We start from the raw sequence: 25,615 nt of genomic DNA on the forward strand, positions 1-25,615 counted from the left end.
TGGTTATCTTGGAAGCTTGGAGAGTGGACCAGGAAACCACTTGGAGTTGAGCATCAGGCCATCGCAGGGACACACTTGTATGTACAGTCACACTCAGTCAAACAATGGTAATTTCAGGTCTCTAAAATCTACCAGTTTGGGATGGGGTGGTAAACCTGGAGAAACACCTAAGTAGACATGTGGAGAGGGTGCCCACACCACCCAGAGGATTTGATGCCAAGGTCGTAGAGCTGTGAGGCATCCTGCCACAAGCATGGGCCTGGAGACACAAACGTCTGCCACCTCAGATAGTCCTGTGAGAGCCTTGAGATCATTCTTGTCCTCGTTGGTCTGTCATCACTCTCCAGACTCACCAAAAGTGACATTTCCTGAGCTCATGATGGCAGCTCTAGTTATCTGACCTTTGCTCCAACCAGAGGATCTACAGGTCAGGGAGAGAAGGAGTCCATCGGAGCAGACTTCCCCGTGTTGTAAGGAGACAGCACAGCAGCAGGACCTAAAGGGAGTCTCGTGTTCCCAGATGTCCATGAGGAGGCTGTGAGATAATGGTTGTCTTCTTCAAACCTGCTTCATCGATGCGTCTGGCCTGTTTTAGCTCACTGATGTATCACTCAGATTTTTATTAGGTAGCTGAGCGTAAATAAGTCTTATTTTATATACAGTAGTGCCACATTCCTCTAATGTTAAAGTCATCTAAAGTGATGTGTGGGATCATCTGGCAGTGACCTCCTGAGCTCAAGTCCAGTCTGACGGATATCCCAGGATTTGTGTGCTTTGGCATTGGCAGGTCCATCTCGGCACCAGTCACTCGAGGACGTCCTCACCGCTCTGTCCTTGGCACTCCACATACCTCCTCTTGGTCATGTTGCTTGTAGCTTTGGTCAGGGCTTTCATTTTGATGTGGAGATCCTCGGATCAGGGTCAGTGTTAAAAGTGGAAATATTCACAACTTGCCTCAGAGAAAGTAGCAGCAGGATGGAATTCAAGAATTTAAAATCAAACTGCAACACAACTGAAGACAAGCGAATCGACACTGAAACTCACTTTTAGAGAATGAGCTCCATCTCTGTTCTTCTCATCAGACCTTCTTCTTAGGAAACAAATCTTGGGGTCATTTCTGATTCCTCCATGTCTGATTACTACAACTTGTAGGAAAAACTTGGGTGTTGGTGGCAGGATTAGCACTCCAGCCACCATAAAATATATCACATGGCTCTGGAACAGCAAACAGGAATCCTTTCTGCTCTCCACAGGAGTAGCTGTGCTGCAGCCGCCCATAGGAGGTCTGCTCGTATTATGAAGAGGATGAGGAAAAGACTCGGGAAACTCATCTCTGGAAGAGTCAAAACCGTAGGAGAGCCAATGGTGTCAGGCCTGTTGGGGAGTGGCACTGCTGTGGGTGCTGAGGTGTCACCTGCTGCCCGGCAGCACTTGGGACTCAGTCTGATGCAGCGCACCTGGGTAGGCATATGGAACGTCTTGTCTCTCCGGCATGATGGTGATCTTCCTCTGCTGTCGGAGGAGCTGCGTAAACTCCGCATTTCAGTGGCGGCACTCTCTGAGGTGCACAGTTCTCTGTAGGTGGGTACACCTTTTACCAGTCTGGTCGCTCTGATGGCTGTCATACTCCAGGAGTAGGTGTTGCGGTGGTGGATCGGCTCCTTCAGATGGTGTCCAGTGTCACTTCTTTCAACGAGTGTATTATGAGACTCAGATTACAGCACTCTCTGGGTGCCTTGTCTGTTGTCCCAGTGTGGTGAGTGACGTCTTAGTGAGGGAGACATTTTATTGGCAACTGTGCTCGATAGTTGATGGGTACCCATGAGGTGACACTCTTCTGGTCATGGGTGACTTCAGTGCAACCAATGGCACTGACAGGGCTGGCTATGAGGATTGTGTAGGTCCCCACTGATCTGGCAACCGTGGTGAAAGTGGTTCCCATGTTCCTTGACTTTGCAGAAGTTCAGAGTCTGTGGATCGCTGAATCCTGGTTCCAGTGCCTCGAGCCGCATTGTTGGATATGGTACTTCAATTGAAGGAGATCGATGACAACCTCATGGACAGATGCTGGAGGTTCCTACAGAACTGCAGGGTGCACAGAAAGGCCCAGTTGGTGAATTCCGACCACAGACTTGTTGCTACTCTGAAGATCCAGCTGAGGTCCAGTAGGCTACTGCCTAGTAGGAGAATGAGGCTAGACCGGGCCAGACTCCATGGTCAGGCTGTTTCTAATGAGTCTGCACCCAGTTTGTGTAAGGAGCTTGCAGACTTGGGTGTGACTGTTGATCCTAATGTGATGTGGGAGACCCTCCATGACAAGACCCTTAAGGTTGCTGAAGGTTATATCAGAGTTATCAGTGTCCCCAGAAGGAGATGTTTCATCTCTCAGTGCACTCTGGATATCATTGAGAGGAGTCGCAGTGCATGGCTTGATGGCAACTCCAGTCTGTACTGGGAACTGAGCAGGGTGGCTGTGAGGGCTCTGAGGTGTTTGTCAGAGGAACTGTGAGCACGTGACACACCATCTATGGCCTAGTGACTCGCTTCCTGCTTACAGAGGAATCGAATGAAGCATTATGCACGTCCAACTCTGTTTCTTGGAAAGTCGCGGTCAAGGTGAGTGATGAAACGGCCCTTACAGATGACGTGCAGTTGTGACCGCTGGGCTGGCTACTCCTGGCAGCTTTTGTCGATTTTTGTATAGCGTTTGACTCAGTTGATTGAGCTGCCTTGTAGACTTTGCAGGATCCCCCCACAGTTGCTGGATATCGTGACCGGCCTGCACACCGTACTGTGAGTGCTGTGCTGAGTACCGGCAGACCCTCTGGGTTCTTCTCAGTTGATTCTGGGGTCCGTCAGCGGTGTGTTCTGCTCCTGCTCTGTGCATGGACTTGGTGTTAGGCAGGGTTATGGGGTCCAGCGGCTGTAAGGCAGAGAGATTCACAGATGTTGACTTTGCTGATGATGCCGTGATCTTCTCCGAGTCAATGAAAGCTCTAATCGGGGCTCTCGAGAGACTGAGCTTACCAGCGTCCTGTATGAAAAACAGGGTCCTGGCCTTTAGTGACCACTTGGGCACGGCCATCCGCAGGAGAGAGTGTCGACCTCGTCATTGAGAGGTTTACTTACCTCAGCAGTGACATTCATGTCTTCCTATGAAGTCAGTAGACGGATTGGGAGATCTTGGGGGGTCATGAGGTCGCTGGCAAAGGGTGTGTGGCACAAAAGGACGAAGTCCTGGTGCTCCCTGTTTTACTATATGATTGTGAGAGATGGACGGAATCCAGTGACCTGAGTAGAGGACGGCACTCCTTTGGTCCTGTGTCTCTCTGGAGTTGCTCATGGAGTCCTGAATGAGGCACATGACCCCTGCATTGTGAGAGAGCGTCAGTTACAGCACTACGGCCATGTGGCGTGATTACCCGGGGGTCTTGTGGACCCTCATTGTTGGGGACCAGGCCAAGGGGACGCCCGTGTAACATCTTGCTGTGGCAGATAGAGGGTCATTTCCGGAAGGTGGGACTGGACCATGTGTCTGCCTGGGGGGTTGCCAACTGGGATCCTGAGGTGTTTCATTGTGTGGTTGGTGTGAGGGCACGCGCACTGACCATGTCTGACTGTAGTCACATAAATCACATTGAGAGATGTTTCCCCTTCCATTTCTGTATCACACCTCGTGTTCGCTCATTCCTCTCCTTTCCTGAGGTTGGCACACTTGTCCACACTTCTTCGTCATCCCGCATCGACTCCTGTAAGGTACCCGTGTTGATCTGTTATCTCAGCTGCAGTTGTTCAAAGCTCTGTTAGAAAGATCGTGATGCGGACCCCAACAGCGGACACAACACACCCCTCTTGCTGTGCCTTCACTGCTCCTGCCTCTTATGGGTTTGAATGTAAAATTCTTTTACTGACCTGTAAAGTTTTAAATGGCCTCCTCCATCACTGTGCTCCTGTCTGCCTACTAAGGTCCACTGACTCCGGCCATCTCGTTGCACCTCAAAACTCACCTGTGCTCTTTGGATGAGGGGCATTGCTAGAGTTGAATGCTTTGTCACCCCATTCATTCACTTTCCATTATTTCAAATGGGAAGACTGAGTCGGACTTAGGGTTAGGGTTAGGGTTAGGGTCAGAGTTCAAACAGCCCCCCTGAAACGAATTAAGCTCAAAGTACGAGGCACCACTGTAATGTCATTTGTGTGATGATTCCAGTTTATTGTCTGTTCTTCTACTGTGAAGCTTTGTGGTTTCTAAATGTATCTATCATATTCTTTTGTGTAATTTGTTGGCACACTGGTAGCACTGCTGTCTTGTAAAATGAAGACCCGGGTTCAAGTCCTCCTTCTTCAGTTTGCTCCTGTGGGTTTCTCCTGGTGTTCTGAAGTCCAAAGACATGCAGAGTGTTTTGTGTTTCATCTTTTCCTTCTTTTATTCCTGAAGTTCATCTTTCGTTTTTTTTTTTGTGATGTGTTTTGAGTATAGGAAAGGCGCTATATAAATGGTCATGTAATGTATCACAACATTGTTATCATCCTCATAGATTAGCACTGGACATTTTAAGTATCAGGTCAACCTCTGGTCCACCTGGCTACTGCTGTACTCTTTCACATTGGAGCAGGGGTCTCAGTCGGGTTTACATCAAGAGGCCATGCTAAGTACCCCAAAATGATAGGCCGCCCCTAGTAGGGGGGTCTTTAAATGCATCCTCAGCACATCCTGAGTCCTATCAAGGCTATTAAAGCTGCTCGTGGTCGTCACTTTCCTCTGCCCTGCAGTTATGTTAAAAAAGCCCCCTAATGACCATCGGTGTGTTTTACAAAGCAGTCAAACAAAGGCTGTGTTTTTAGTTAATGCTGCCAACAGTGCAGGGAGAACCACAAATGAGAAGGCTTCACTTGTGCAATCGACAGTTTTCAAGATGCCCGTGTTGTGCTGCATTCGACGATCTTCACTACCACAACCTGACGGGAAGCCAACGCCTCATCTCACAAGTGTGAGGACCAAGAGGCTCCACGCAGCAGAAGGCCCCCTTGACCTTCCCATCCCGTAGTCCATGACATGGCACACTCACACCCGCTGCTCACGTATTCAGGAAGCCAAACTGTCCCTGAAACTGGGCTCTTCATGGGGTATCCGAGCCCACCGGACTGAGAGTAGCTGAGCAAATGTCAGAGCAGGAGATTTGCTTTGAACTTGTCATTCATCACTCGAAGCAGCAGCAGCAGGCAGCCACACCGTGGACGGGACGCCAATCGGATTTGTAACGAAATAACATCACAGTATTGGACCCCTGGTTTAATTTACTTGTTTATGAGACCCTCCATCTATATGCTTGTTAGGAGTGTGAAATGAACGTCAGTGCTGGCGCTCTTTGAGTCCCCATTGCTTCTCATTCCCTTGACTACGGTGCCACCTATGTCTGACTTTAAACCTGGACGTGGTCATATTGACCATAAACTGGCGTCATAGAATTCAAGAAGGCTGCGGGTTCTGCAGCTCTGCTGCTATCTCTCCTGACTAAATGGTGCCAACACATTCTCAGCTAAGGCCTCACTCTTAGGTCTGCCACAGGACATCTTAGTTGGAACACGAGAGCCCCTGAATATTGTCACATTGACCTCACTGTCGCAGTCAGGGGACACGTAGCTGTGGCCATGTCACACACCGTGGTAAGTGGCTGTTAATTTGGATACAACCATTTTGTCTTTCTTGATGATGAATGATGAAACTGCTTTGGTTTGCCGAGCGATTTGAATGTGATTCTGCTGTTTATGTTTTAGTGTGGTCATCCAAAGCGGAGTCACCCTCGTGATTAACCACAATTTGAACAGAGCATAAGGAGCAAGTAGCAGAAAGTGGATCACCTGGGCTTGGCGATAGATAGATAGATAGATAGATAGATAGATAGATAGATAGATAGATAGATAGATAGATAGATAGATAGATAGATAGATAGATAGATAGATAGATAGATAGATAGATAGATAGATAGATAGATAGATAGATAGATAGATAGATAGATAGATACTTTATTTAGCTGTGTAGTTTTCATTTTATTACTGAAAGATGTTGAAGGTTTCAGTTTCTTTTTTACTGGCTTGTCAGACTTAGAAGACCAAATCTCATCCTCGCCCTCCGTCTCGCCACCCATCTCAGCACAATCGCCGCTTCACTTCACATCTAACGCCGCCGGTAGCCGCACTGCTCCAAATAATCAAAAGTTCCAGAACGAACCTTTAGATCCATCACAGGCTCCAGTGAAAAACCAGGAAGAGATGGCGAAAGATTTGTGAAATCCCATTGGGTTCTGATTTGAAAAGGACTCCTGCTTTGTATAATAACTCAGGCTGTGTGCTGTTTTTCTTAATCGGTTTATCTGCATATTATGAAGTTCTTCAGAGCACAACGGACACATTTCATATGTAAAGCCCCCTTCCCAGAATGAAATGACACCTCATCAGTTAAGAGACCCAGTAAAGAACCATAAAGTGCTCTTAAAGAGCCAGCACTGTTAGGAGTGTAAGAGCGGAATTCAATATACAGTATAGACGAGTCTGAGGAGAAGCACATCACACACCAGACGTTATGAACATCTTGTAAAACGACTGACCCCCAAATCACGTTTACTGTAAGAAATAGTGAAAGTATGGCGCCTACTTTTTGTATGAAAATGTGCTATATAAATAAATGTTGTTGTTGTTGTTGTTGTTGCCTTTATCAGGCCAAATGAAGAGCAACTGAGTTATTAAAGTAAGAAAAGAACTTTATAGTAGCGCAGAGTCGCACTATATATACATATGTGCATTGATAGGTTTCAAACCATTCTTCTAACCGTTTATTTTATTACATTGTGTACTGTGAAACTATGTGGTTAATGTAATGAATTTTATGGGATTTGGCACTGGCTTTGTTTTGTGGACGACCACATGCGCTTCTCGCCTAAACAGATGGAGCCGAAAGGGAAACTCTCAGCAAGTCTTTAAAGGATCTTTAGCGACAGTTCCATTAGGAGTCGGTGAGCATTATGGCCGCTCATAAAACGACGGCGAAGCAAACGCGCTGACCTCGACGCTGACCACTTGACTGTCCACTTCACGGTAGGCGTTCGGACTCCGAAATTCTCGTTGTAAATCAACAATAACCGAGCGAGCTGAGAAATAACAAAACTAGGCGTTGTGAGGCAGATCCTCAGATAAGGACTCTCACGGAATGTTAATGTCAGTAACAAAAATCAGCAATTACGCACGGCGTTGCTCCGCCCCCCCTCCCCCGCCGGCCCCCTCAAACCACTTCTACATAAGACACCCGAGGAACGCGACATCAGCTGTCAAACGAGTGGCGCAACTGGGAAAGGAAACTGCAGGCGCCGCGTCTGTGCTCGGGATTTACTCCGCGCTCGAGTGACCCGGGACACCGCAAGAGAAAGGTGTGTGATGGGTTTCGGGGTCTGGGGCAGGGGCTTAATCGTCATCATAAGAGTAATCGGAAGGCGCTATATAAAATGTACCATTAATATTGATAATGATTATAATAGTGGGAAGGTGCTATATAAGACGCATTATTAATGATGATGATTATAATAATGGAAAGGTGCTTTATACAAATTTTTTTATGATTATTATTATTGAAGGCTATATACAATGTATCATTATTTATAATAATAATATTGATGGGAAGATGCTATTTATTATTACGATTATGGGAAGGCGCTATATCAAACATGTTTTTAATGATAATTAGGATTATTATAATGTGAAGGTATTGTTTAAATGTATTGTTATGATTAATAGTAATAATAACAACAAACAGTTCATTGTTATCTGCTGTCCGGAATGTGTTCAAGTTACTTAGAATCTGACTTGTATCGTGTATTTTCAAACAATTTGAACACACAATATCGTAGTTTATCCTTACAGCTAAAGCCGCTGGTGTATTTATTTTTATTTCTTTGTTTAACGATTTTTTCCCGGGATCTTAGACGGGATATGCAGGTGTAAGGATTTTCTTTCTTTCTTTCTTTCTTTCTTTCTTTCTTTCTTTCTTTCTTTCTTTCTTTCTTTCTTTCTTTCTTTCTTTCCCGTTCTACACAAATTGAATGATGAATTCTGCAGTTCGTCCTCAGGCCGTGCATTTTTCCGGTATGATTTATAATTTCGCTTTATTGTGATGTTTTTGCCGGGAAATATTTGCAGAGTGTCATTTTTAGATAGATAGATAGATAGATAGATAGATAGATAGATAGATAGATAGATAGATACTTTATTAATCCCAATGGGAAATTCACAATTCATACATTTTATGTGTCGCTTTGGTGGCTTTGCGCCGTCTGCACTTTTCGTTAGCCGATCGGACGTCCATCAGTTATTCAGGAGTACACTTTCGTCACCTGTCTGACTTCTGATCCATTTAGAAAACAAAGTCGTGTGCTTTTTCCTTTATCTTTGAATGCACGAATTTAAACTCAAATCAGCTGAACGCACGCATGCAGCATCTGGACATGTGAGAGTGTAAAGAAAAGAAAGGGACGTTAGGCGACACTCGAGGACCCTCACCTGTGTGCACACAGTCCCCTCGATCGTCTGTCCCATGGCACTGCGCTAAAAGGTGCCCACTAGCCTTAAAAGGAAGGCGCTTTATCAGTGAACTAACGTCTGCTCGCACTTCTGATGCCCCTTCACTTTCACTAAATGCACAAGTTAAATAAATAAAACCCGACTCATACTTTTCTTACTGCTGACAGTCCTTTCTAAATATATCCAAAGTTGAAATGTAGAAGGACACTGGCGTACCCGAAAACCGACGCGGACTCGCGGAGACAGGAAGGCTGACGACTGCGCCACCTCGCCGCCCGTGTGCCAGTCCAAGTGCAGTCGCGCCACACTTTTTCGTCCTTGTTGTCCTTTGTGTGTTTCCTCGTATACACCACTGCTCGATAAAGACCCATTCCGGAGGGCTCTTTGCGTATTTTGTCGGTTCTTTGGCTTTAAAAGGTTGTGGACAAATAGAAATCTTTAATGTCTAGGAGACGAGCAAGATACTCACAGCTCAAGGCAAACTGACCTTAGCCCGCGTTTGAAAATCACAGTCTCATTGCGATTCTACAAATCTGTTATTATCTGGTATGATTATTTATGAACTCAGTTTTGGATCTAAAGGTTCTTTCTCGGACCTTCATGTCCGAAGTTCTTCTTATATCATCGCTCTGGAGATCCACCTGTGCGCAGGGCAGTCGAACGAGCGGCGTTGTCTTTCACGGACGCCTTACCACTCGGGCTATGAAGTGGGCTCAAGGGGCGACGGCTGCACGCACCTCCCTCCTCTTATTTTGGACACCATCTACATTTTTGTCAGAACCCCAAAACGACAGCCTGCCCCCCTTTGACGTCTCCATCAGCAGCACCGATCAGATAAAGACGCCGTCCTCTGCCCACCTCGAGAGTCGAGCCGAACCCGTGCAGAGCGCCATGGCCGCCTGGGGTCCCGTGCGACTGTTCAAGACGTTTCTGTGTCGCCGTTCTCTCTCTTTCTGACCGGGCTGACCTAGCCGCTAATGGCGCCTGTCGGTGGGCTCGTCAAGGTACGATGGGCTAACTGATACGTGCCGACCACCTCGGTGAATAACTCGAACTTTGCGATCCCCTCTTTGTCACTGCAGTCACAGGCACACCGGCACGTGCGATTCGCTTCTTTGTATTTTCAGGAGTTTTCCTCAAAGAGCGACTTCTGTGTTGAAAACTTAAGAACAACCAACCGCATGGCACGAAAGGGGGCTGAGTGGGCTGCGTGTGACTCGAGTAAGGCGCAGTCTGTGGGGCTGTTTGGGGGCAGCCAGTCGGGAACTGCGGAGGTGAAAGTCTGAGATTCAAATGGATACATTCAAGCGCTTACTGTTTAGGACTTTAGTGTTTAAGTGAAGCACACTTCTGTATTCCACACACACAGGGATCGCACAGGAAAGCCTCAGCCCTGAACTCCGACACTCGTGGGGGGCTCTTGAATGCCCCACTAGAAGATCTGATGGTTCACCGTCTCTTACCAGTCCGTCCAGCCTAACCCGTGACAAGCCACTGTGTCATCTGGATGTCTGCCCCCGGAGCACAGCTCCACTGCACGGCACGATGAGTGTGTGTCATAACCTGGACAGCAGGGGGCGCTGTGGCGTTTCTGCGCTCCTGTCTCGGCTCGTCACGAATATTCCGACTGTTTCCTTCTTTTTATTCTCTTGCTATCCTGCTTCATCTGTCAGACACCACTGCTTTATAACAGACAACAGACAGTACTGGGAGCTTTGGTGGAATCAGATAGCAAATTTGGAAAAGGCGTCCGCATTGACGTTGTGTCCTCATCTGCCCAGAATCAGCAGGACAGGTGCAGATGTGACGAGACCAAAGCTGGTAGACCCACCGTGTCCGTGGCTCCTCTGCTGGTCTGATGCAGCGCTGAATTGTTTGTGCCCATCAGTGCGCTGCCAGCTGCGATCGCATTCTAAGGGCTTTAATAAGATGACTGGCTGTGTGAAGTCCAGTTGTGTTGTGTTTCAGTTCCTGTTCTTCTTAAGGCTTTTTCTTCTTTCCATTTTGTTTAATGTTCGACTTCTCCTCTTGAGACATGACGTGTTCCCCCCACAGCCCTATGGCATGACTACCCCTTTCATATGTGACTCTAAATTGACTGGCATCCTACAAAGAGTCATTTGTGCCCTGTACCATTTGTGACCTATGATATCCTTCACTTTGCTGTCTCCCTGTGATTAAAGTGACACTTGAAATGTGCCTGAGCACTTGAACGCACGTCCATCATTCCCTGATTCACTTCAGGTTCACTAGAGCTTAACCAATGCTGAACAGGTGCCATCTTTTGCTGATCCCATACTGATATTTGGTCTCTTTTGCTGTGGGCAGTGCCAGGGGTGCACAGAATGGGCATCAGCCATGAGCAGTGAGAATGTGTGGCCAGAAGTTGTCCTTGGTGGGATTTAACCCTGCTATGCCATTCAGTCCTCCACCAGCCTAATGTTTAAATGAATGAGTGAAATTAGGAAAAAGCAGACAGGGCTGAAGAGCAGAAAACAGACCTAAAGGGGGCACCAGGCCGTCCCAGAAAGATTATGTGGATGCAATTAAAGAAGGAAAGTGAAGTGCCAAGGTGGAAGTTCAGCCGAGTGCCCAAATACCGCACTGTTCATTGTAGGGTGTGACAGACGAGCGGCCATAACCTGCAGACCACCCAGCAGTCAAAGCCCCATTGCTTTCTCATTGATGCCAACATGTAACCCACTCAGATATGACAAAATGAACCAAAGAAGACAGGCATGGCATCTAAACTGGCACCTACTGCTTAGCATGGCATTGTGCCCACAAAAGATTCTCACAATCAGATGGCGAATGGTAACAGAGAGAGATGGCTGTGGGTGGGACTCTCAAACAGTAGGCCAACAACAAGGAGCAGACACATTATTGGTACCTTCCAGCATGGCATACTGGAGAAGACCCATCATGGTCTACCGTTACTACTGTCACTCCACATTAGTGGATGTTTCTTCCTTCTTGTGGCACTCAGTGTCACTGTGACAGAGGCCTACTCCTTCTAGGTCACTCTTGTCACTCTTGTCACTTGGTTTGCCCCCCTCACACCATTCAAGCCCTGCAAGACTTCCCAGCATGCTGGCTGCTCTGCCAGTTCTGCCAATGGTTCACATTCACAAGCAGACAAGCTGATGTGGCTTTTCTACCATCACGATGGTGAGTATCCCATCGACTACACTACTTAACTTAGCATCGACATTACAAGAGAACAGCGCCTAAGAAAACAGAGTCAACATTTATAAAATGATATTAAAAAGAGGTGCCAGTCACACGACCTGCCATCTTTGGTGACTTTACAAGGCCCCGTTGACTTAAAGGAATCTCTCCTTGGCTGTGGCCTTGATGGATGTTTTTGAGGTCTTTTTTGGTCGACCGTAACAGCAGGCTCTCGATAGTCCTGCCAGTTTATCGCTGGACCTTTGATTTGATCTACTCGAGCTTCATCACCTGGTCTTCTGGAAGTGACCGCCTTTTCACCAAGTACATCAGCTTCATGAAATTGTCATTGCAAAGAGGTCAGTAGCAGCGCCAATTCTGTTTGATGGGAGGTCAAGGACTTTTAAAGGCCTGAGGAGAACTCTGAGCCATCAGGCAGACATCTACAGCAGGTGGCTTGAACTTCTCCTGACAGGACCACTCCTGGGCTGAACTCAAATCATGAAGTACCAGTTCCACAGGAAGGAGATTTATTAACAAAAGTCAAATTCCATCAGAGGGGTCTTTAAGAGAGGTACACCACTAAAGATCTAGACCAGGCAGAGGGTCTTCATGCCCCTTTGGTCTCAAGCAAACTTAAGAGTGCCTTTAGCAGTGGTTTATTTGTCTTCAAGTGTAAAGGCTGGTTCTCATCTAAGGCTGCCTTAGGCTTGCTTTCAGGGTGACCTCCCGTACCCACAGATCCCCACCTGCTAATAAGTACCTTTGGTCCAACTTTATCAAACTGACAATCTGAGACCTCTCTAATGGTGGACCCAGCTGTGGCCTGGTGTCATGGTAATCCAGACACATAGCACCTCTGGGTCACCAAGAAGCCCACAGATGTTCCAGAGTCCTCTTCCTGGAGTGTCCCCTGGTTGTCCCAAATGCTCTGTTCCTGACATTTCCCTTAAGAACTACACAAACACTCCATGATCCCTTGCGGTAGTCTGACTAATGTTGGCAGTTCCGTTACACCTTCAGTAATTGGGACATAAAGTTTGATCCTTCAGGAACCTCCCAAATCTGTTTTATACCTAATAAGACAGTTCCCTACAGACATCCCATCTGGAAAAAGAGGAGAACCATTACAGCTCAGAGCAGAAGCCTGCACGCTCTTAGACAGCGAATGGGGTCTCCATCGTTCTTCTTTTCTTGCTTATCCCACTTATGCCGATGCAGACGTGTCACAAAGACTTGACTTTGGCTCAGCTGGCGTGTCCTCCCATAAAGACTGGCCTGAATGTCCCTGCTAAAGTCCTCCTAGTCCACCTTGAACCTGAAAAGAGATAGAAGCACTGGAGAAGTGAGAAAATGGCATAATAAGAAAATGCCCAGGCAGTGCCACTGTGCAAGACGAGGTGGTGAGGAAGTCCTCAATAAGAAGAGGGAATGCATCAGAGGGTGTAAACCTTCAGGGACTTGGGAATAAGCTGCCCCCAAACTTGTGTGGCCACACCACTCGCCACTGTCATTTAACAATCAGATCAACGCCTCCTGTCAGAGGACAAGGAGCCAAAAATAGTCAGAGGGGTCTCCCTGTGGTGCTGCTCTCAGCAGGTGTGTTAACCAGGGCGGAAAATGTCCAAATTGCCACTGAGTCAACAAAGAGTGGGCTTCACAATGATGGAAAATCAAGTGCACATCCTAACCTGTGAGATGTCACCCATTGTGACTTCAGACTCTCAAGTCAGGTGAGTTATGCCACCCACCAATGCTGCACCTCAAGCCTCTCACCAGGCAGTAGTGCCAGTCCCACTTTCACCTGCCATTACAATGCTAGAAATGGTAATGGGTCAACTCTTCTTGGGTGACCACCTAAGGGGCTCTGTGACTCCCAAGTGACCAGTGCCATTCCTAAGAGGTCTCCTCATATTTGAACCATTGCAGCTGACTTTGGTCCCTCTTGGTCACCTCTTGTCCCCCTGGCACCTCTGAACTTAAGGGCCACCCACAAAGAGTCACCTGCACGATGTCCATCCAGGACAGAGCTTCATGTCGAAGTTGAGGTGGCTCTATGAGAGCAGAGTGTGATGTCCTGCAGGGGTTTGGTATGGGTGGTGCCCATGAGTTTAGTTTTTGTATTGTTTGTGTTTCATCCTTGTGTTGTGTTTTGATGTTTATTTCTTTGTTTGTTTCCTTCATTGTTTGATTGTTCCGTGAAGTTCCCTTTGATGATCTCCACTGTGAGTGTAAAACTCTGAGACCTTTGGTCCATTGTGTCTGATTCTCTGCTTGCTCAGTTATCAGATCAGAGGACGTGATTTGTGGTCTCCATCTTTTGAATTTAGTTACGGCTGATGAAGTCATTTTGAAATTTACATTTTGAACCATTTTTTGAATTTTCCTTTTCATTAATGTTTCTGTAATAAGTATTAATATTGTGTGGCCAGGTTTTGTGATGGTGTTTACTTCTCAGTTTGCAAAAATTTATAACATGTCCAACTTCATGTGACCTTATCTGTGTCACCTAAAATGACAAGCGCTCCTCTTCCTCCTTTACAGAGCATTGAGCCGCATATCGACAGAACTCATCTGCAACAATGGAGACAAGAGTCCTAATGCTGCTGGTCCTGATGTCCTCAGGTGAGTAGGAATGATTTGGCTCTGCTCTGCTCAGCCCAAGCTGCTGCCACACCTAAACTCAGGATGAACTTCACCCAGGAGTGTGAGGGTCTGTAAAAGAAGTGAAATCAGGAGACATTAGACCTCCATTGTGAATGAACAGCAGAGGACCACTAATGACAGAGACATGTGACACACATGAAATTGGAGAAAGGGGGGGGGGGTGGGGGGGGGGGTGGAGGGTCATCACAATAAGGACAGGACATCCAAGATGCAGACAAACATGAGAATAAAAATTAAAAATAAAACCAGAATCAGGAAAAAACAAAAAGTAAAATAGGAACAAACAGATTTAGGGGAGATAAAAAACAAAAAATTTACAACAATCTGAGATTGAGACAAAATAACCTGAAATTAATAAAGAGAATTGTGTTTCATTTCACAGTTATGATGGGAAAATTCACAATAACAGGAGAAGGACCTACAGACAATACTACAACAACCAACAGCAAACAACCAACTTCAACAACAACAACCACAACATCAACAGCTGTGAGTACAACAACATCCTCACAATTAACATCTACATATCAAACAAAATCAAAAACAGTGAGTACAACAACAACAAACAACATAACACCTACTATAACAAAAGGATCAACACCAACAACAACTGAATCAACTATTATAACAAAAGGCACAACCTCCACTTCACAAACAACTTCAGGTACCGACACAACAACAATAAAAACTCCAACAATAACGGAATCAACGACAACTACAACAGGACTGACCGTCACTTCAAAAAATACTCCAGGCAATGACACAACAACAACAACAACCACTCCAACAACAACGGACATAACAACTCAAACAACAACGGAATCAACCACTACTACAATAGGAACGACCTCCACTTCACAATCAACTCCAGCCACTGACACAACAACAATAACAACCACTCCAACAACAATGGAAACAACCACTCCAACAACAACGGAAACAACAACTCCAACAACAACGGAAACAACAACTCAAACAACAACAGAATCAACCACTACTACAATAGGAACCACCCCCACTTCACAATCAACTCCAGCCACTGACCCAACAACATCAACCACTGAAACAAAATCGGAAATAACCACTCCAACAACAACAGAATCAACCACTACTACAATAGGAACAACCTCCACTTCACAATCAACTCCAGCCAATGACACAACAACAACAACAACAACCACTCAAACAAAATCAGAAACAACAACTCCAACAACAACAGAATCAACCACTACTACAATAGGAACAACCTCCACTTCACAATCAACTCCAGCCAATGACACAACAACAACAACAACAACCACTCAAACAAAATCAGAAACAACAACTCCAACAACAACAGAATCAACCACTACTACAATAGGAACAACCTCCATTTCACAATCAACTCCAGCCACTGACACAACAACATCAACAACCACTCCAAAAACAACGGAAACAACAACTACTACAACAGGAACAACCTCCACTTCACAAACTACTCCAGGCACTAACAGAGCAACAACAACAACCACTCCAACAACAACGGAAACTAAAACTCCAACAACAACAGAATCAACCACTACAACAATAGGAACGACCTCCACTTCACAATCAACTCCAGCCACTGACACAACAACAACAACAACCACTCCAACAACGGAAACAACAACTACTACAATAGGAACCACCTCCACTTCACAAACATCTCCAGCCACTGACACAACAACAACAACAACCACTCCAACAACAACAGAAAAAACAACTCCAACAACAACAGCATCAACCACCACTAAAATAGGGACAACGTCCACTTCACAATCAACTCCAGCCACTGACAAAACAACAATAACAACCACTCCAACAACAACGGAAACAACCTCTCCAACAACAACGGAAACAACAACTACTAAAATAGGAACGAACTCCACTTCACAATCATCTCTATCCACTGACACAACAACAACAACAACCACTCCAACAACAACGGAAACAACAACTCAAACAACAATGGAATCAACCACTACTACAATAGGAACCACCTCCACTTCACAATCAACTCCAGCCACTGACACAAGAACAACAACAAAAACCACTCAAACAAAATCGGAAACAACCACTCCAGCAACAACAGAAACAACAACTCCAACAACAACAGAATCAACGACTACTACAATAGGAACGACCTCCACTTCACAATCAACTCCAGCCACTGTCACAACAACAACAACAACAACCACTCCAACAACAACGGAAACAACAACTACTACAATAGGAGCGACCTCCACTTCACAATCAACTCCAGCCACTGACACAACAACAACAACAACAACCACTCCAATAACAACGGAAACAACCACTCCAACAATAACGGAAACAAAAACTACTACAATAGGAACGATCTCCATTTCACAATCATCTCCTTCCACTGACACAACAACAACAACAACCACTCCAACAAAAACGGAAACAACAACTCAAACAACAACAGAATCAACCACTACTACAATAAAAACGACCTCCACTTCACAATCAACTCCAGCCACTGCCACAACAACAACAACAACCACTCCAACAACAACGGAAACAACCACTACAACAACAACGGAAACAACAACTACTACAATAGGAACAACCTCCACTTCACAATCATCTCTAGACACTGACACAACAACAACAACAACCACTCCAACAACAACGGAAACAACAACTCCAGCAACAACGGAAACAACAACTCCAACAACAACAGAATCAACCACTATTAAAATAGGAACGACCTCCACTTCACAAACATCTCCAGCCACTGACACAACAACAACAACAACCACTCCAACAATAACAGAAACAACAACTCCAACAACAACAGCATCAACCACCACTACAATAGGAACGACCTCCACTTCACAATCAACTCCAGCCACTGACACAACAACAACAACAACAACCACTCCAACAACAACGGAAACAACCACTCCAACAACAACGGAAACAACAACTACTACAATAGGAACGACCTCCACTTCACAATCATCTCTATCCATTGACACAACAACAAAAACAACGACTCCAACAACAACGGAAACAACAACTCAAACAACAACGGAATCAACCACTACTACAATAGGAACCACCTCCACTTCACAATCAACTCCAGCCACTGACACAACAACAACAACAACCACTCAAACAAAATCGGAAACAACCACTCCTGTAACAACGGAAAGAACAACTCCAACAACAACAGAATCAACCACTACTACAATAGGAACGACCTCCACTTCACAATCAACTCCAGCCACTGACACAACAACAACAACAACAACCACTCCAACAACAACGGAAACAACCACTCCAACAACAACGGAAACAACAACTACTACAATAGGAACGACCTCCACTTCACAATCATCTCTATCCATTGACACAACAACAAAAACAACGACTCCAACAACAACGGAAACAACAACTCAAACAACAACGGAATCAACCACTACTACAATAGGAACCACCTCCACTTCACAATCAACTCCAGCCACTGACACAACAACAACAACAACCACTCAAACAAAATCGGAAACAACCACTCCTGTAACAACGGAAAGAACAACTCCAACAACAACAGAATCAACCACTACTACAATAGGAACGACCTCCACTTCACAATCAACTCCAGCCACTGACACAACAACAACAACAACAACCACTCCAACAACAACGGAAACAACCACTCCAACAATAACGGAAACAAAAACTACTACAATAGGAAAGATCTCCACGTCACAATCATCTCCATCCACTGACACAACAACAACAACAACCACTCCAACAACAACGGAAACAACAACTCAAACAACAACAGAATCAACCACTACTACAATAGGAACGACCTCCACTTCACAATCAACTCCAGCCTCTGACACAACAACAACAACAACCACTCCAACAACAACGGAAACAACCACTACAACAACAACGGAAACAACAACTACTACAATAGGAACAACCTTCTCTTCACAATCATCTCCAGCCACTGACACAACAACAACAACAACAACCACTCCAACAACAACGGAAACAACAACTACTACAATAGGAACGACCTCCACTTCACGAACATCTCCAGCCACTGACACAACAACAACAACAACCACTCCAACAATAACAGAAACAACAACTCCAACAACAACAGCATCAACCCCCACTACAATAGGAACGACCTCCACTTCACAATCAACTCCAGCCACTGACACAACAACAACAACAACAACCACTCCAACAACAACGGAAACAACCACTCCAACAACAACGGAAACAACAACTACTACAATAGGAACGACCTCCACTTCACGAACATCTCCAGTCACTGACACAACAACAACAACAACCACTCCAACAATAACAGAAACAACAACTCCAACAACAACAGCATCAACCCCCACTACAATAGGAACGACCTCCACTTCACAATCAACTCCAGCCACTGACACAACAACAACAACAACAACCACTCCAACAACAACGGAAACAACCACTCCAACAACAACGGAAACAACAACTACTACAATAGGAACGACCTCCACTTCACGAACATCTCCAGTCACTGACACAACAACAACAACAACCACTCCAACAATAACAGAAACAACAACTCCAACAACAACAGCATCAACCCCCACTACAATAGGAACGACCTCCACTTCACAATCAACTCCAGCCACTGACACAACAACAACAACAACAACCACTCCAACAACAACGGAAACAACCACTACAACAACAATGGAATCAACCGCAACTACAATTGGAACCACCTCCACTTCACAATCAAATCCAACCACTGACACAACAACAACAACAACAACCACTCTAACAACATCGGAAACAACCACTCCAACAACAACGGAAACAACAACTCCAACAACAACAGAATCAACCACTACTACAATAGGAACGACCTCCACTTCACAATCAACTCCAGCCACTCACACAACAACAACAACAACCACTCCAACAACAACGGAAACAACAACTCCAACAACAACAGAATCAACCACTACAACAATAGGAACGACCTCCACTTCACAATCAACTGCAGCCACTGACAGAACAACAACAACAACAACCACTCCAACAACAAGGGAAACAACAACTACTACAATAGGAGCGACCTCCACTTCACAATCATCTCCATCCACTGACACAACAACAACAACAACCACTCCAACAACAACGGAAACAACAACTCAAACAACAACAGAATCAACCACTACTACAATAGGAACGATCTCCTCTTCACAATCATCTCCATCCACTGACACAACAACAACAACAACCACTCCAACAACAACGGAAACAACAACTCAAACAACAACAGAATCAACCACTACTACAATAGGAACGACCTCCACTTCACAATCAACTCCAGCCACTGACACAACAACAATAACAACAACCACTCCAAAAACAACGGAAACAACAACTACTACAATAGGAACGACCTCCACTTCACAATCAACTCCAGCTACTGACACAACAACAACAACAACAACCACTCCAACAACAACGAAAACAACCAGTCCAACAACAACGGAAACAAAAACTACTACAATAGGAACAACCTCCACTTCACAATCAACTCCAGCCACTGACACAACAACAACCACTCCAACAACAACAGAAACAACCACTACAACAACAACGGAATCAACTACAACTACAATTGGAACCACCTCCACTTCACAATCAAATCCAGCCACTGACAAAACAACAACAACAACAACCACTCAAACAACATCGGAAACAACCACTCCAACAACAACGGAAAAAACAACTCCAACAACAACAGAATCAACCACTACTACAATAGGAACGACCTCCACTTCACAATCAACTCCAGCCACTGACACAACAACAACAACAACCACTGCAACGACAACGGAAACAACAACTCCAACAACAACAGAATCAACCACTACAACAATAGAAACGACCTCCACTTCACAATCAACTCCAGCCACTGACACAACAACAAAAACAACCACTCCAACAACAACGGAAACAACCACTACAATAACAACGGAAACAACAACTACTACAATAGGAACAACCTCCACTTCACAATCATCTCCAGCCACTGACACAACAACAACAACAACCACTCCAACAACAACGGAAACAACAACTCAAACAACAAAAGAATCAACCACTACTACAATAGGAACGATCTCCACTTCACAATCATCTCCATCCACTGACACAACAACAACAACAACAACCACTCCAACAACAACGGAAACAACAACTCAAACAACAACAGAATCAACCACTACTACAATAGGAACGACCTCCACTTCACAATCAACTCCAGCCACTGACACAACAACAATAACAACAACCACTCCAAAAACAACGGAAACAACAACTACTACAATAGGAACGACCTCCACTTCACAATCAACTCCAGCTACTGACACAACAACAACAACAACAACCACTCCAACAACAACGGAAACAACCAGTCCAACAACAACGGAAACAATAACTACTACAATAGGAACAACCTCCACTTCACAATCAACTCCAGCCACTGACACAACAACAACCACTCCAACAACAACAGAAACAACCACTACAACAACAACGGAATCAACTACAACTACAATTGGAACCACCTCCACTTCACAATCAAATCCAGCCACTGACAAAACAACAACAACAACAACCACTCAAACAACATCGGAAACAACCACTCCAACAACAACGGAAAAAACAACTCCAACAACAACAGAATCAACCACTACTACAATAGGAACGACCTCCACTTCACAATCAACTCCAGCCACTGACACAACAACAACAACAACCACTGCAACGACAATGGAAACAACAACTCCAACAACAACAGAATCAACCACTACAACAATAGAAACGACCTCCACTTCACAATCAACTCCAGCCACTGACACAACAACAAAAACAACCACTCCAACAACAACGGAAACAACCACTACAACAACAACGGAAACAACAACTACTACAATAGGAACAACCTCCACTTCACAATCATCTCCAGCCACTGACATAACAACAACAACAACCACTACAACAACAATGGAAACAACAACTCCAACAACAACAGCATCAACCACCACTACAATAGGAACGACCTCCACTTCACAATCAACTCCAGCCACTGACACAACAACAACAACAACCACTCCAACAACAACGGAAACAACCACTACAACAACGGAAACAACTACTACAATAGGAACAACCTCCACTTCACAATCATCTCCAGCCACTGACACAACAACAACAACAACCACTCCAACAACAACGGACACAACAACTACTACAATAGGAACGACCTCCACTTCACAATCATTTCCTGCCACTGACACAACAACAACAACAACCACTCCAATAACAATGGAAACAACAACTCCAAAAACAACAGCATCAACCACCACTACAATAGGAACGACCTCCACTTCACAATCATCTCCAGCCACTGACACAACAACAACAACAAGCACTCCAACAACAATGGAAACAACAACTCAAACAACAACAGAATTAACCACTACTACAATAGGAACCACCTCCACTTCACAATCAACTCCAGCCACTGACACAACAACAAAAACAACAACAACCACTGAAACAAAATCGGAAACAACCACTCCAACAACAACGGAAACAACAACTCCAACAACAACAGAATCAACCACTACTACAATAGGAACAACCTCCTCTTCAGAATCAACTCCAGCCACTGACACAATAACAACAACAACCACTTCAACGACAACGGAAACAACTCCAACAATAACAGAATTAACCACTACAACAATAGAAACGACCTCCACTTCACAATCAACTCCAGCCACTGACACAACAACAAAAACAACCACTCCAACAACAACGGAAACAACCACTACAATAACAACGGAAACAACAACTACTACAATAGGAACAACCTTCACTTCACAATCATCTCCAGCCACTGACATAACAACAACAACAACCACTACAACAACAATGGAAACAACAACTCCAACAACAGCAGCATCAACCACCACTACAATAGGAACGATCTCCACTTCACAATCATCTCCAGCCACTGACATAACAACAACAACAACCACTACAACAACAATGGAAACAACAACTCCAACAACAACAGCATCAACCACCACTACAATAGGAACGACCTCCTCTTCACAATCAACTCCAGCCACTGACACAACAACAACAACAACCACTCCAACAACAACAGAAACAACCACTACAACAACGGAAACAACAACTACTACAATAGGAACTACCTCCACTTCACAATCATCTCCATCCACTGACACAACAACAACAACAACAACCACTCCAACAACAACGGAAACAACAACTGAAACAACAACGGATTCAACCACTACTACAATAGGAACCACGTCCACTTCAGAATCAACTCCAGCCACTGACACAAGAACAACAACAACAACCACTCAAACAAAATCGGAAACAACCACTCCAACAATGGAAACAACAACTCCAACAACAACAGAATCAACCACTACTACAATAGAAACGACCTCCACTTCACAATCAACTCCAGCCACTGACACAACAACAACAACAACCACTCCAACTACAACGGAAACAACCACTACAACAACAACGGAATCAACCACTATTACAATTGGAACCACATCCACTTCGCAATCAACACCAGCCACTGACACAACAACAACAACAACAACCACTCAAACAAAATTGGAAACAACCACTCCAGCAACTACAGAAACAACAACTCCAATAACAACAGAATCAACCACTACTACAATAGGAACGACCTTCACTTCACAAACAACTCCAGCCACTGACACAACAACAACAACAACCACTCCAACAACAACGGAAACAACAACATCTACAATTGGAACGACCTCCACTTCACAATCATCTCCATCCACTGACACAACAACAATAACAACAACCACTCCAACAACAACGGAAACAACAACTACTACAATAGGAACGACCTCAACTTCACAAACATCTCCAGCCACTGACACAGCAACAACAACAACCACTCCAACAACAACAGAAACAACAACTCCAACAACAACGGAAACAACAACTACTACAATAGGAACGACCTCCACTTCACAATCATCTCTATCCACTGACACAACAACAACCACTCCAACAACAACGGAAACAACAACTCAAACAACAACGGAATCAACCACTACTACAATAGGAACCACCTCCACTTCACAATCAACTCCAGCCACTGACACAGCAACAACAACAACAACTACTCCAACAACAACGGAAACAACAACTCCTTCAATAGGAACGACCTCTACTTTACAATCAAGTCCAGCCACTGACACAACAACAACAACATCAACCACTCCAACAACAACAGAAACAACCACTCCAACAACAACGGAAACAACATCTACAATAGGAACGACCTCCACTTCACAATCATCTCCATCCACTGACACAACAACAATAACAACAACCACTCCAACAACAACGGAAACAACAACTACTACAATAGGAATGACCTCAACTTCACAAACATCACCAGCCACTGACACAGCAACAACAACAACCACTCCCACAACAACAGAAACAACAACTCCAACAACAACAGCATCAACCACCACTACAATAGGAACGACCTCCACTTCACAATCAACTCCAGCCACTGACACAAAAACAACAACAACAACCACTCCAACAACAACGGAAACAACCACTCCAACAACAACGGAAACAACAACTACTACAATAGGAACGACCTCCACTTCACAATCATCTCTATCCACTGACACAACAACAACCACTCCAACAACAACGGAAACAACAACTGAAACAACAACGGAATCAACCACTACTATAATAGGAACCACCTCCACTTCACAATCAACTCCAGCCACTGACACAGCAACAACAACAACAACTACTCCAACAACAACGGAAACAACAACTCCTTCAATAGGAACGACCTCTACTTTACAATCAAGTCCAGCCACTGACACAACAACAACAACATCAACCACTCCAACAACAACAGAAACAACCACTCCAACAACAACGGAAACAAAAACTACTACAATAGGAACGATCTCCACTTCACAATCATCTCCATCCACTAACACAACAACAATAACAACAACCACTCCAACAACAACGGAAACAACAACTACTACAATAGGAACGACCTCAACTTCACAAACATCTCCAGCCACTGACACAGCAACAACAACAACCACTCCAACAACAACAGAAACAACAACTCCAACAACAACAGCATCAACCACCACTACAATAGGAACGACCTCCACTTCACAATCAACTCCAGCCACTGACACAAAAACAACAACAACAACCACTCCAACAACAACGGAAACAACCACTCCAACAACAACGGAAACAACAACTACTACAATAGGAACGACCTCCACTTCACAATCATCTCTATCCACTGACACAACAACAACCACTCCAACAACAACGGAAACAACAACTGAAACAACAACGGAATCAACCACTACTATAATAGGAACCACCTCCACTTCACAATCAACTCCAGCCACTGACACAACAACAACAACAACAACCACTCCAACAACAACGGAAACAACAACTACTACAATAGGAACGACCTCTACTTCACAATCAAGTCCAGCCACTGACACAACAACAACAACATCAACCACTCCAACAACAACGGAAACAACCACTCCAACAACAACGGAAACAAAAACTACTACAATAGGAACGAACTCCACTTCACAATCATCTCCATCCACTGACACAACAACAACAACCACTCCAACAACAACAGAAACAACATCTCAAACAGCAACAGAATCAACCACTACTACAATAGGAAACACCTCCACTTCACAATCAACTCCAGCCACTGACACAACAACAACAACAACAACCACTCAAACAAAATCGGAAACAACCACTCCAACAGAAACAACCACTACAACAACAACGGAATCAACCACTACTACAATTGGAACCACCTCCACTTCACAATCAACTCCAGCCACTGAAACAAAAACAACAACAACAACAACAACAACCACTCAAACAAAATCGGAAACAACCAATCCAGCAACAACGGAAACAACAACTTCAACAACAACAGAATCAACCACTACTACAATAGGAACGACCTCCACTTCACAATCAACTCCAGCCA

At 44.8% G+C, this 25,615-nt stretch overlaps 1 protein-coding gene and 1 long non-coding RNA gene across 2 annotated transcripts in view; one reads left to right on the plus strand and one right to left on the minus strand.

The window, feature by feature from the left end:
- Positions 1 to 18,091, minus strand: part of LOC127526199 (uncharacterized) — a 42,779-nt gene extending 24,688 nt beyond the window's left edge. Inside the window, exon 1 of the long non-coding RNA XR_007933830.1 lies at positions 18,012 to 18,091. This is a non-coding gene — a long non-coding RNA (uncharacterized LOC127526199). The remainder of the gene's footprint in view (positions 1 to 18,011) is intronic.
- The window catches only part of LOC114643124 (mucin-2-like), a 256,765-nt gene that overhangs the window by 92,289 nt on the left and 138,861 nt on the right, over positions 1 to 25,615 (plus strand). The gene's annotated exons all lie outside the window — the stretch shown is intronic.

This window comes from Erpetoichthys calabaricus, chromosome 17 (assembly GCF_900747795.2).
Source record: "Erpetoichthys calabaricus chromosome 17, fErpCal1.3, whole genome shotgun sequence".
Lineage (NCBI taxonomy): Eukaryota > Metazoa > Chordata > Cladistia > Polypteriformes > Polypteridae > Erpetoichthys > Erpetoichthys calabaricus.